We start from the raw sequence: 12,549 nt of genomic DNA on the forward strand, positions 1-12,549 counted from the left end.
TGTGTAAACGCTTGTTTCCAGTGCAATGATCATAAACTTCGCAGCTTTACGATCTAAAATTTTTATTGGTATCCCAAAAAGCTTTATGTTGCAAAATTTTAGTGAAATTGAAAATCAACATTGAAAAAAATTGCAGTATACACACGTTTGACAATTGAGAATGTTACTAGGTATGCAAAATCACTTGAAACCTATGTTACAGTTAAGCTTTTACATTTACAAATACATTAGTTTTTATTTCTTTCAAAAATACCCAGTAGTTATGATTTTATAGGCATTCAAAGTTCGCTTAAATATTGAGTCCCGCCGACGGTCACGTGACCCCGTGTGACGTACATTCACAGCGTCCGCTCACTAGAAAACGGATATAAACATACTTAAATAAATTTTTTTTGTAAATACAAACTTATTATACATATTAACACCCGGACCCATCACAGAAATTAAAATTGAACCAAACCCAAACTTGATGCGATTGTGTCGTTTTATTGCGAATTACCTTCCAGCTCCATCATTAGCCCCCGATTATTATAAAGAATTAAAATACTCATCAATACAAAACGAACGAGCCCAAACTCGATGCATTTAAGTCGTTTTATTATAGAGTTCCTATGGCCACCTTCCAGCTCCATCATCAGATCAGCTCCATGTCATCATAATATTGCATGGTCATCCAAATCACATGTGTTTGCGAAATTTCAGCTTAATCGGTTGCCTGGAAGTGGGTCTTAATTCAGTTTGCAAGATTCCACCCATACAAATATGAGCCAGTCGTTGTAATATGACGTCACGCGCATAAAATGGCGGGCCGGCCGCCGCCCGCACTTTTAAAATTAAATATCTTGGAAACTAATTGACGTATCGAAATAATTCTTTCACGTGTATTTTTTATTTTTAACAGAGAATACAGAAAGCTAAAAAACAAAATTAGTGAACATTCTTCATTGACACCTCCGAGCGCACCGACACAATAGTTTTTCTGGCTTTGTGCTCGGATCACCGATACCTGCTTCTTTTGTCGCGGCTCGTCCGAGGTTTAACTTTGTCGCCGATCAATTATGTTTTGTCACTTGTCGAGGTACCTACGTTTTCCAATTTGTCCTCGGATTGGTACTTACACAATGAGTGCCTAGTACAAAAAGATTTCAAAGAATCGTGAGATGAAAGCACATTCTAGTTGATGAAGAAAGTTCCTTTTAGGATTGTCATACAAATCGTGGTAATTAGCATTGTTTCTAGTCAGCCTGGAGAGCGGGCACAAAGGCTGGCGACCGCGAGCGGGCACAAATTCCTCTGACCGGCTACCGAGTATTGTTTGCTCGGTAATAAGTTATGCTTTGAAACGGTTTAGAACAGTAACTAATCGTACGAGCCATAATTCTATTTCTGACGTACTAACTGTATTATCAGTTAGTTTACTTATGGTAGGTAATTCAACAGGCTTATGATAGTAAAAAAATTATAATAAAAATAAACTTTTTTAAAAACAAGCTTTTATTCTGAATTTTTTTCTAATTTTATTTTACACTTTTTAGTTATATCTTAATCTCAGGACCCTGGACATTATCTAACACTAAAGTGCTCCAAAAGACAAATCCAACGAACCCAAACTCGATGAGTTTCCGCCGTTTTGTTTAGGAGTTCCTATGGCCACCTCCCGACTCCATCATCAGACCAGCTCAATGGTACCATAATATTGCATTGTCATCGTACTTACATAAGTATACCAAATTTCAGCTCAATCGGTTGAGGAGAACTGGTCTTAAATTCAGTTGCAAGATTTGTCCCACACATACTAACAAGTGAAGTCAATATAAAGCTTGTAACAAAACATAAATGAAGATTTTAAACCTAAAAGAATATGCAACATCATTATCATTATAAAATTTTCAGATTATTGCGACAATATCGTTTTAGTTCCTCATATTCACAGTAACTTTTAATCTCATCAAGTTATCAAAGCACCGTTCTCTATTTCTTAAAACGGACAGTATAAATCAGAGTTGTTCCTCGAAAAACTGTTTCGTAAAAGATTAGAAGAAGGTCGGGCCATAAAGCAAAACGAATTGGGAAATAAAATAAACGAGACCCAATAAATCACGGGCTAGGCGACGGAGCCGACGACGACGCCGTGGGATGCGCCGGCGCACTTCATTTAAATACCGCGCTATTTATACACGCTATTCATTAGAACTCATTGATGAGTTTACTTATCGATAAAAATACCTATTACCTGTCTCACGTCTAAAATATGCGCAATATCAGCAAATATTTTTTGCAACCTACACGACAAGTCTCACTAATGTTTCTATGAAACTTATCATCATTAATTACACCGAGTGACAGTTTTTACTGCATAGGAAATGAGTTACGGCGTACACAAAAAATGTAATACGAAGCAGCTGTAAAACTTCACGTGGTTGTAACGAAATACATGTTGTTGATGGGATACGAGAAAAACTTGCCCTCCGAGTGCTTGGGAGGCTTAATCGGACTTAGGCTAAAAGGAACTTTATTACCGTGAAATAAAAGTGCTATCTACTGGTTGCGACTTGCGTTTTGAAGTTTAGGAATCTTCGAGCCAAGGGAAGAGCTGTAAAAAGTTGCAGTCTCGCATTTCTACATAAATATTGGCTTAACGATGTTGAAAAAGCTATCGAACGATATCGGCGTGTAAAAAAATATTGACGAACACATTATTCCTATGTAAGTACATGTTGCAGTCAAAACTTATAATAAAAGTTGTGTGAACTTAGACATATTTACCTAACTGTATTTCCTTAAATAGTGTTAGGTAATATACCATAGAATAGTACTCGTAATATAAGGCAATTAAATTTATTAAGTACAATTTTTAATACAACTAATACTTTTACGCTTAAAACTTAATTAACTGATTGATTAAATGTCGCAATATGAGTAATTAATTAAAACTTGCATTGCTCATGTTCAACCACGTATGTATTTAGGTGATTAGTTAAGTATTATACTTGTTGAATCACATTTCTTCGCCAGAATGAAAATAATAAATTAATCACCTGAGTTATAACAACGTGCTATTCGAGTTATTTCAAACGCAGATACTTTGCACGATACTGACGAATTAAAGAAGACATTTCTCGAAATTATATCACACCCGAGAGATTTCTTTACATTCCACGCATTGTCAGCGAATTAATTGTTTCAACCGGTTTAACCGCAGCCAAAACATTCGGAGTAACATTGTGGATCATTAAAATTGTCTTTAAATCAAGTGAGTAATTAAACCTCACAATTTAGCATGAAATTATTTAGTTCAATTAGAGGGACGCTTTGCCTAGTTAGTGCTCATGTGAAAAGTCACGTTGATTGAACCATTGAAAGCTCTTAACGTCGGCTCGATTACTACCCGCCATTGAAGGAGCCGAACACAATTATGTTGTTCAAAATCTGCATTTTACTCCACTTAAGTGGAGAGGTCTGACAACATGACTGACGTTCGGAGAACATTCTGATTATTTATATCGCAGGCATGTTTTGTACATGGCATTCGATATACGAGGTATTTGATCGCCATTGCTTATAGAAACTATCGGCGGACGCATTAAAAACGCCATTATCCCTTACGGCAGTAGAAACACGACATAAAAACTAAAATAGCGCGCTCGATCCTAACAGAGGCTATAACTATTCATGTTCTGCCTACGAATGGACGTTCTCTGAAGTTTTTATTTTTGTCTCGAATCGCGGAGATTTTTATGAAGGTGATTAAACTTTTAATCGCCTCTTACGATCCTTCCTTTATTATATTCATCAACGAGCTTATCGGACAGCACCCAATTAGTTTTATTCGCGGCCATATATCCTTAGGCACTAAACAGGAAGACCGTGTGCGTATTCTCCGCGTAGAGCAGTAAATTCGGCTTTATGACTAACGATACGAATATCATAGAAAGCCAGATTTGTTACAAAACAGACTCGTTATGATAATTTTGAATGGATTTATGTTTGTCGGTCTCTTTGATAGTGACCCTCTCTGACAGACATTAATACTGCTGATTAATATCGAATGTGTCGTGTGTGTCGTTTGTATTCTGTGAAGCATTGTGTGTACAGTTATCAAATGTTATCAGATCACTCAAGAGCAATAACTCATCGTTTCAATCCCAACTAGTCCCAACTATAATATTATAAATGCGAAAGTAACTCTGTCTGTCTGTCTGTCTGTCTGTCTGTCTGTCTGTCTGTCTGTCTGTCTGTCTGTCTGTTACGCTTTCCCGCTTAAACCTCGCAACCGATTTTGATGAAATTTGGCATAGAGATAGTTTGAGTCCCGGGAAAGAACATAGGATAGTTTTTATCCCGGATTTTGAAACAGGGACGCGCGCGATAAAGTTTTTCTGTGACAGACAAAATTCCACGCGGGCGAAGCCGCGGGCGGAAAGCTAGTTAGACAATAATTCACTTATTATTACGCCGCTTATGGGAGGAGGTAGATCGGTATCTCCAAATGAGTATCTTCGGTCCATTCATGATCAATTAATCTTTGTATTGGCGGAAATGGTCGATATTTTTATGTTAAACGTTTCTAGGTAGAGTCATACAAAGTAGCTCGGGCCGTGCGCTAGTAATTACGGTGGACGCTGCCTCCAAACAATAGTTGCAGCGGTGCGCCCGCGTCGCACCAGTTACAAAACTCGCAGCATCAATTACAGGCAGTTATCGCGTTTTATTGACACATGAAAGAGGCCGGTTAATTGTTTACAAGGAACGTGTAGGGCCGCGCCCGCGCTGCTAGCATTAACATAATAACAGATCGGTGTGCACGGAACTAGTTGAGCGCATATTGTGGTCGCCGCGTAATGAGAAACGTCAAATTGGTTTTGTGGGCATGCGCAAGCGCTGCGTCGAGCAGCCCGTTACGATTGGTACACACAGATATTTGTTATTCAAATAATTTCGACTCGAGATATGTTAAATTGTTTGTTGTTAACAAGATAAACAGCACCTACCTCGCACTATTTGAATCTGTTTTAATTTGTGTGCGGTAGAGAGAGACTTATTTATAAATCATATCATCTAGTAAGTATCCAAGAGTTTTATTTGTTCAGATATTGAAATAGAAGCTAAATATCATAAAATATTTTAATGCTATGATTTATATCGGTGGTGCGGTTGTGTGTTCTAATCCTTACAGCCAACGCACAATCGTTTAAGAATTTTATCTTCGGGTTTTGTTTTATAATAATGCCATACGTAAATAACAGTAATTTTATTTTAGTCGTAGAACGTTGGATGGGCCGTAAAGTCTCCGTACGAGATCCAACTGTTGGCGTTTAGAACAATTTATATAACACATTGTAATTTATGCGTTACTACAATCATAACAGTTTCTGTACGTTTTATTGCGGCTTTTTTACTGAGCCGTTGACAGCGATATCCGGGTTTTTGACCTAACTACTGTGTTTTTGGAATCTCGTTCTTTCTCAACGCTCCACAATTTATTATAATTTTGGGTTCCATAATCGAACATCATATTCCGATCGTTTCAAAGAAAAATAATGTCTAACCACAGTCTGAGTCATGACTAGAGTTCAAACGTTCGAAATCGGTCGGAGGGTTAAGTCCATTATCTCTGCTCGATCGAAAAGTCTTTATGCAATTGAAACTTGCGATTGAAAGTCGAAGATAGTACTACTGCTTTGCAGATTCTCGCACTTCGATATAGCCGTGGTACAAAATATTTCTTGCATTTGCCTGGCCGGCACAACACTAATTCGACGAAGTACCAACAATAATTGGTCGCGTCGTAATTTCCTAGTTACCGTTCAGATGCGAGGTGTATAATCTCGGCGGGTTCATAATTTCTTGTTTATTTAAAATTTTCTTGCCGCTGCCGATGTAATCTCAACACGACCGGCCCGCCTCGAGACCGGCATCCTTGTTAATAGGGCTGCCGCGAGCCAAGAGTTTATCGACATTATTTATATCACACCTTGGAAATAAAGCTCCACAGATCTGGAAATGATTTGAAAATTGAGCACACATTTGAGCCATTTTCGGTCTAAGTTCTCGAATTACAAATAACACTGTACGTCTACGTGAAGCTCGTAACACGTAGCATCACGTAGCATGCTACACTACGACAACTACGACTCGTGTAGCACGCTACGTTTTGCATTACGTTACTTGCAATACTTTTTATACTTACCGACTCTACAAACCCACGTAGCTGGTATAAAATAGTACAGTAATGAATTATTAAATATTTAATCAAGAAATAATTAATTTAAATAGGCTCATTAACTTGTCGGCGCTCTTTCTGAATAAGTAGGTATCGAGTAAATATTAAATTCATGCTGGTTGATCATACCGGCACTTTTTGAAAACCCATAAACGATAGCAAAAACAAAAACGAAAGAATCCATTAACTCCGCGAGGCAATTAACGAAACGTTGCTTGTTGTGACTCGGCTTTTATTTTTCTATCAATCACCGAAGCCTATTACGTTTCGGCTTGTTTCAATATCGATAAAAGCTAACAACACGGCACTAAAGTCCGAAGATTCGATCCTGCGCCCGCGCTGTAATTGGGATGCTAATCAGATGCTGAGCTGTTTGCGTCTTTGTCTTTCACGGGGTAGAGTTTGTTTTGTGTCTCGTTCGCACGCCAGCAAGTCTGCGCTGGAGGTGGCGGGTCTTCAATCATGTGGCAATAAGCGAGAGAGACGATCCCCCGCGGCCGAGTCCGCCTGATATGTAATAACCGTAGTTTGCGCTGGCAGAATAATTTTCATTTTTAACAACGTGTACACACCCAGCGAACTTGTGTTAAGGATTCAAGGGCTTGAATCGCCTGGAATTTGATGAGTTTGCAAATTACATTGAGGTGCAATATCTATACGATGAGATACGATGGAATAAATGCTACGTGCATAGAAATTGTTGCGATAAAAGTAGAGAATTGTGAGACGGTGAAGTCAAAGACTTTGGATGATTGAAAGCTTTTGGGATACAATGATAGATCGAAGATGTAGAAAGACCAGACCAGGCAATATCTACACCAAGCTTTGGAAGACTCAAGTAAGATTTGATTATGAAACCACCATTTTAGGTATAGACTGAGATCCATCTAACAATCCAGACTGATCCACGTCTCCCAATAACGTTCGATATTCTTCTTCGGGTCACGACTGGTGTATGTATTCTCGGTCGTGTTTGCCCGGCGACCACAAAGGAGTCGCGGCGCGTATCGCGCGCGGGATCGCGGCGGCGCGGGCGCACCGCGATGGTATCGCCGATCCTCATTATTGGAACACGCTTTGTTGGACTCAAATAGTATACTCGGAATTGTTGGGAACATCTAGATTGAAAAAATAAGACGAGATGCAGCATGGGGGCTTGTTTTGATCGGTTTGAGTTTAACGACTAGATATGTAGCGAAGTATTGGTATAGTGTCTCTAGATATTATAACATTTTTGAACTTACTCGTACGTATAAATTCTTACTACTTCAGAGAGTATCAGAATAGTGGCTGGACTATATTCTAGCTTTCATTTAATTTAAGTTCATTATGTTTATATTGGTGATGTGGGAGTCATCTTAGAAGGAAAACAACCCATCGAGATTTTGGAAAACGATTTGCCTACTTTCAGCACTTCTTAGAGGTATTGCTTTTTAAAGCATTTTCTTGGTAATTGGCCGTTGTATTCCTAAAAATAATAAAAGCCATAAAAATATCGATTTAAATAAATTTCCTCTGAAGTCGAGCCCATAAATCCGTCGTTACTTTGTGGGGAAATCAGGATTCCGCGCTCGCGCAGCCTCCACAACAATGCGGCTTGTTAGGGCTGCGCGATGCACGCCGCGATACCGCACGCTGCTGCGAACTGATCGCATCGCCGAATAAACTAGCCCTGCAACTGGATACAGGATTTGCACACTTTCTAAGAGTTTTTATTTATTTAAAACGGCAATGAACCATGATAAAAGGCAGAATTAAACTATGCATCCTCAAAAGCTTTTGAACCTTTATACTGTTCTTCTTTCCTAACCACTTTGCTTGCAGAGCTACAGGAGTATATCTAATCTTCTTTCTAGGATGTCTCAGCGGACGCTCGATAATAGCATTCCATTTGTTTTATACGGATGAACTTGATCAAACTAAGCAATTTTTGGTATTTATGGTACACAAGGCCTACCTACAGATTCCAGGGGTTAAATTATCACCTATGACTGTTACACGGGCGAGCGGCTCAGGCCAATTTCAGCCCGCGCGGGTGGCCTCTCATTTCCCAAACCCACATCGTTTGTTGGTTTTCGATGATGGATAGCCATGTAATTAAGGCCGATTATCCACCGCCCCGCCCCGCTGGAAACTTTGCCTCATGACAAGAATTTTTAAATTAACTTTAATTTCTACGCAGTTGGTTATGGTAATAAGCAGCTTATTATCGAGCTAGTAATTTCCCGGCCAGTACTATCCTTTTTTCACCGCGATGTTAACGGTTGTCCGACACCAGAATCAATAAATAAGCTACATGGTTTTTACTATAACTGGTCACGTAGCCTGACGAGTTTGCACAAGCGGCGGGTCGCTATCAACTTCAGTCGCAAAAAGTTAATTATTTTTTCCTTAAATTGGGCATCGCAAAAAAATACACACGTCTTCACATGCAATTTTCTGTAACTACAGAAAACTGCTTTTACTTAACGTTACATGTATTTTGCAAAACATAAATATAATGCAGACAACCGGTGCATGTTCGCACATCCCATTGATTTGTAATTCAGTATTTTCTACTGTAATTATTTTATATTTAAATCTTTCGCGAAATTCATTATAGTAATTAGCCTTGTTTGGTAGAGTGTTTCGTCAGCGTGTATATAAACAAGGCGGTATTGTGCAAGGGGCGTCTGTAGCTATCAATATTATGATTATTTATGACGTTCTGGCCGCCTCGTGAAATGTGGTGGGCACACTTCATAGAACAAGAGAGTGGGTGTCGCGCTGACTTGCTCTCAGTGCACTCAGCAATTCCATGGACCAGTAGGGTGACAACACATTTAATGCATTTTGTTAGAAATACGGTCAAGATCTCTAAATAACTTTAAACACCTTACATTAAATGAAATGTAGACCCAAATTAATATTATAAATGCGAAAGTAACTCTGTCTGTCTGTCTGTCTGTCTGTCTGTCTGTCTGTCTGTCTGTCTGTTACGCTTTCCCGCTTAAACCTCGCAACCGATTTTGATGAAATTAGGCATAGAGATAGTTTGAGTCCCGGGAAAGAACATAGGATAGTTTTTATCCCGGTTTTTGAAACAGGGACGCGCGCGATAAAGTTTTTCTGTGACAGACAAAATTCCACGCGGGCGAAGCCGCGGGCGGAAAGCTAGTCTTTTATAATGGGACCAAATTCCTATCGCAAAACTGCTAAGAGCTTCAGTATTACTTTTGTCGATATAGCGGCAAAAATCTATTTAGTAAGTTATTAAAACTAGAATTTACATCCTTCAAACAGTGTTTTTAGTTGGTTACGGTTAGTTTATAATGAGCTGGTACTAAAACTTCAAAGCTAAAGTGTGGTGGTGTGGTCATCGCAGCGGATGCGTACGCGCCGTCCATTTAGCGCCTGCCGCGCAAACGAGCCTGCTAGTGATGGGCAGTGGCGGGCTTTAGCTTTATTTCGAGGCATTCGAAGATTTAGGTAGTAGGTAGGTATACTTACCTACTGCATACTGCCTAATTTCCTAAGAACGCTTTCTTTTAGGAATTTCATAAGAATCTGTGGTTTGGATGTAAACTTAAATGAATTAGTCATGTGATCAAATATTAATTATACTACTCATTAGTAATCAGTAACTAATTATAAAGTCATGGAAACCAAAAATCTGTTTAGAAATGAATTAAGTCCCAACTAATATTATAAATGCGAAAGTAACTCTGTCTGTCTGTCTGTCTGTCTGTCTGTCTGTCTGTCTGTTACGCTTTCCCGCTTAAACCTCGCAACCGATTTTGATAAGATTTGGCATAGAGATAGTTTGAGTCCCGGGAAAGAACATAGGATAGTTTTTATCCCGGTTTTTGAAACAGGGACGCGCGCGATAAAGTTTTTCTGTGACAGACAAAATTCCACGCGGGCGAAGCCGCGGGCGGCAAGCTAGTGTACTATAAAATTATAAAATGTAGGTACAATCAGGTACATGTTACTATAAAAATAAAATGCAATTATTAAACATACTTTGTTCATTTTTCGACCATCATTCCAAAATCTGACTCTACCACATCACTAGTTAAGTAAGCGCGATGCGTTCTTGTCTTACGTTCGTAAAAGCTTTCACGGGTCATTTTCACACTATCACTGCATGCTTTTAACATTTTATAACTTGCCGTTTAACGCATCGAAATTGAACAAGACTCAATAAAGGAGAACTTGTTTAGCAGTGTCATAATAGTTTTAGGTCTACAAAAATGCCTATAAAGATTGCGAACGATATTGTGTTGGCACGTAGCCTTCCATTTCTTTTATTCGATTTCGAAATATATATGGAATGTAGAGAAGCAGTCACGAAGTATAATATAACAATAACACATAGGCTAGGTTTCATCAGCTTACTTTATCTTTAACAAACGTCAAAAGTCTGTCAAATTCCATACAAAAAAACACCGGCTATGGTTATAAGGTGGTGGAACTCAGCCATAGTTTAGCACCCCAAATCTGTAACTTGAGTCCTCAGACTATGTAGACTTAAAATTACTATGTGCATATTTGCCCGCGCATTATAAATCTAACCATAACTTTTGTAACAATGGTATAAATTTCCATCAGTTGACTGCATTTCGGAAACAAGGTCACTATTGTTCGCAGAAAGCTCGTGGTGCGTTGTTATTCTTTTTTCCGAATGTGAAATGTTACGACGTTCGCCCAAATAAATATGGACCGCCATTGTGCCCGCAGGTAGACTTTTTTCCACCACTTTTTAAGGCGGTGAAAAAAATACAAAATTTATGGTCGCCGGCTGTTTTTAAAATTTGAACAGTAGTTTAGTGCAACCTGTGCATACAATTACACACACTTTTTCTTTCTATTGTCAACGCTGTTCGGTAGAAGTTTACTCAAAGTTGGCTGTGATATATCAAACATTTCTAACATTGTCTTGTGATATTTCTGTTTGCATACAACTGTGCATTCAGTTAATTTTAAATTCCGTTTTAGTCATCCATAGAGTCATTCTCATTTCTTAACCCGTCAAAGTGTTATTGAACCCTGAAACTTTTATGAATCATACGTCGAATCCAAATCGTTTACGCATGTATAATTACAGGAAGTAGGACCAAAATGGTATCGTAGCTCCTATGTAATAATAGTGATGCACGCAAGGATCCTAAACAAACAACCATTTCCACGAATGTCCGTACGGGACGGGCCAACACATAGCCGCATATATTTATTGATTTATTGATCGTAAGGAGAAATCCCGACAGTTGTAATTTAAACACGAGGCCAAAAAGCCGACCGAATCGTTTTGGGAGATGCGCTGCATAGGGAAGCTGTAGAGTCGATAGGTGCTTTTAACTTGAAAATATTTTGATTTGCTGTTGTCACTGTACCTACTTGCACATCTAATTTCTTTATTTCTTGCGTTTAATTTCGCTATCGTTGTTATTTTTAAATCTATTATTTATTATATTTCAACTTAATATTAAATATAATTTCGCATAGCTATTCGTTTTGTCATTTTCTCTTTTAGCTCTCTTAATCAGTATTAGTACTAGTCAGTTAACTTTTATTATTTATATTATTCCTAAAAATAATACGGCGAAGACATTTTTTTGACAAAATAGTTACAATAGTTAAAACAAAAGACCTCTCCACGGTTTTCTTAGCCTGTGTCTAAGCCACGTCGTTAAGCAGATGCACATGGCCGTCCCGACGGGTACCTGCATCCTCCCACTATCTATCCCTTTACTACCATCGCTGTCCCTCTCGCACCTCATATGATTCCAATTAGAGCACAAAAGACAACAAATCAAGTTCAACAAATTATTTTATTGCGCTGTTGTCCCATATTACGGGTAGGAATGCGTTAAGTTAAAACGTTTATGTTTACTGTTTGTGTCTGGACTAGCTGGATAGATCTGATGTCTAGGAATAGTTTCTATGTATGTTTATTCGTGACTTTACCTCTATAGCATTTGAATCAGCGTCCTCAAATCCATGGGAAAGATAGGGAAACACGAGATGCAAGAGCAGTTTCTAGGAAATACATTGATAAGTGCTACAGCTTTGTTATTTTATGTATTAGGTTCTTTACAATATTTTTCTCACGAGACTAGGTACTTTTATGGGATAAATGTAAAATATGATTAGGCAGGCATGTCTGCCACTAATTTAAAAGCTATCTCTGGTAGTAGGTACCTTAACACCTACATTCTTAATGTGCAGATAATTCATTAAATGAATCTCACACATTTTTTTAATAAACGCTAAATATGCCTACGGGCTATAATGTGTGCATATTATCCAACGCAATATATTCGTAATTTCAGTCTAAATCAGTGGTC

At 38.4% G+C, this 12,549-nt stretch overlaps 1 protein-coding gene across 1 annotated transcript in view; it reads left to right on the top strand.

Moving 5' to 3' along the window:
* LOC135078782 (frizzled-4-like) overlaps positions 1-12,549 on the top strand; it is a 45,083-nt gene that overhangs the window by 1,263 nt on the left and 31,271 nt on the right. The gene's annotated exons all lie outside the window — the stretch shown is intronic.

Source organism: Ostrinia nubilalis, chromosome 15 (assembly GCF_963855985.1).
Source record: "Ostrinia nubilalis chromosome 15, ilOstNubi1.1, whole genome shotgun sequence".
Taxonomy (NCBI): Eukaryota; Metazoa; Arthropoda; class Insecta; order Lepidoptera; family Crambidae; genus Ostrinia; species Ostrinia nubilalis.